The sequence below is a fragment of the Phacochoerus africanus genome, chromosome 11, assembly GCF_016906955.1.
Source record: "Phacochoerus africanus isolate WHEZ1 chromosome 11, ROS_Pafr_v1, whole genome shotgun sequence".
In the NCBI taxonomy this organism is placed as follows: Eukaryota; Metazoa; Chordata; class Mammalia; order Artiodactyla; family Suidae; genus Phacochoerus; species Phacochoerus africanus.
In genome coordinates, this window is record NC_062554.1 from 34,724,490 (window position 1) to 34,726,898 (window position 2,409).

The window sequence follows — 2,409 nt, forward strand, 5'->3', positions numbered from 1 at the left end:
ATACTCCACACTGCTTTGTTGTTATGGACGAATGAGCTTATAATTCAGTGAAACCCTTTTAAGACGTTCTAGCCTAGAGAATGACATGTTCAAATAGTTTGGTCATATTAGTTTTATTAACAACAACCTCCCATTCCTTTATAAGATGTTTAATTCCTCTGAAATCATCTTTAAGAGGCCTGACTTGATTGTTGTCAGGATAAACCACCGATCAAGTGCAACCCTTGCTTCCAGTCTATGGGTTCTTCAGGAGTTTCAGTTCTATATAAGCCACTCAGTGACCTTCCCATGAGTTTTCTGTTGGAGATTTCACAGTACTAACACTTTCACAAAGTATCCCTCCCTTCTTTAGGCTTTGGGTAGAATGTCAAGTTAATAATGGCATGTGGTGTTCCTTAGCATAACCTGCCAAAACGTGATCATTTCCTTGGAAGAAAAGCTATGGGCTGCAATCACACGTCTGAGTTGACAGACATCCAAATGGATCCTATATAAAAAGAAAAGGTTTGTGTCTTATGGAATATGAATGTCCACTTTTAATAAATTCAAACAGACATCTTCAGACTTGATGTGTTTTACATGGCTCATCATTTCGTAGATGCTTGGCACCAAATCTCTGGATATCATATAACCCGACCCACTGCAGTAGGGGTGAAACACTTTGAAGGGATACTCCTGGTATGAAATATGGGTTTTTTGATAAAATCCTCTATAGGAATAATTATCAATTAGACAGTAACCTGTGAAAAACTTCTATGAGTTGTTTAAATTTAAAAGCTACTTCACTAAATTGACAGTATTGATGAACGCATCCATGTCTGTCTTCATGATGTACCTGGCATTGGGGCAAAATTCAGTTACCCACCTAAATGCCATAATCATTTTCAAGGTCAGGTGACTGTACATGTCTAAAAAATCTTGCCGTATTATGTCGCCATAAAGAAAGTGCTCATCCTCTAAGGATAAGGCTAACACTTTGTCTTCCTTTTCAGCCTGCTGGCCTAGTAAGAAAAACATCAGAACTTCATATCCCCACCAAGACTTCTTTTCAACCCAAATAACTCTAATGGCCTGGCTGGCTTTCACATCTGAGAGGTTTGAGGTCACCAGGATGACAAGAAACGGGTTTTGATGAGAGCAGTTCGAGTGCTCTCAAAGTGTGAAGTGGAAGTCGTATCTGTAAATGGGCTCATACTCGTAGACATACATCCAGTTCACCTGCTCTGTAACGTTGTAGTGGGGCAGACTCAGGTACCACATCACCAGGAAACTCAGCAGCGACAGCAGCAGCAGGAGGCTCCACTTGAGGGATCTCAGGGACATCCTACTTAGAAGGGTGATGGGGAGCGCTGGGGCCATTCGCAGCAGCTCAGGAGCATGGGCCTCAGGTTCTTCTTCTTGATTTATTTCTTCTGAGTGAAAGACCACTTGGGAAAGTGGGAGCCTCCTCCTGCCCAACCTAATATACTATATAACACGAGAGAGAGAGAGAGGGAGTCTCTTTTTTGTGTATATTGAAGTACAGTTGATTTACAGTATCATGTTAGTTTCAGGTGTACAGCAGTGATTCAGTTATGTTATTCATGTGTGTGTGTGTGTGTGTGTGTGTGTGTGTGTGTGTGTGTGTGTTGTTCCTTGTGCTGTACAATAGGGTTGCTATTTTAGATATAATAGTGCATGCATGCTAATCCCAACCTCCTAATTGATCCCTTCCCCCAAATTTCTGCCTTTGGTAACATTAAGTTTGTTTTCTATGTCTGTGAGTCTGTTTCTGTTTTACAAATACGTTCATTTCTAACTTTTTTTTTAGATTTCATGTATGAGTTATATCATATGGTTTTTTCTTTCTCTGTCTGACTTAACTTCACTTAGTATTATAATTTTTAGGCCTCTTTTGTTACTTTTTAAAATTTTTGTTCACTTCTCTTGTCATTTGAGCACTGTCTTGAGTTTATGTTTGTATTCCATGTGTGTGTTGGGGGGGAGGTAGGCGGTGGTTCTCCCAGATCAAAGATGTGATGACTTTTCTGGAAATGATTCTAGGACAAGAGTTATTCAATGTTAATTATTATATCCTTTCTTCCCCTCTTCCTTGGACTGGCAGCATTAAAAAATCTGTGATTCTCCTCTGCATTCATTGTGTCCTTCCTGGAGAGGGAACCACTAGGGAGAGGCAGAGTCAGAGTTTGTAAACGCCACTTTAGAGCTGACTGAATACCAAACACCAAATCATCAATCATTTTCATTTCTTCATATAAAAATTGATTCATATCTTTATATTTCTTCTTTGAATTCAAGAGAACTCATCCCAGATAACAATCTGACTACTAGCATAAACTATACAATACTATACAACAACTAATAGAATATGCTTAGATAATACTGTGGCGCGGATAACAAAAAATCTTC

At 39.3% G+C, this 2,409-nt stretch overlaps 1 pseudogene; it reads right to left on the minus strand.

Annotated features, from left to right (window-relative positions):
- Positions 1–221: 221 nt before the first annotated feature.
- Positions 222–1,365, minus strand: LOC125111769 (UDP-GalNAc:beta-1,3-N-acetylgalactosaminyltransferase 1-like; annotated as a pseudogene).
- Between the last annotated feature and the right edge of the window lie 1,044 nt (positions 1,366–2,409).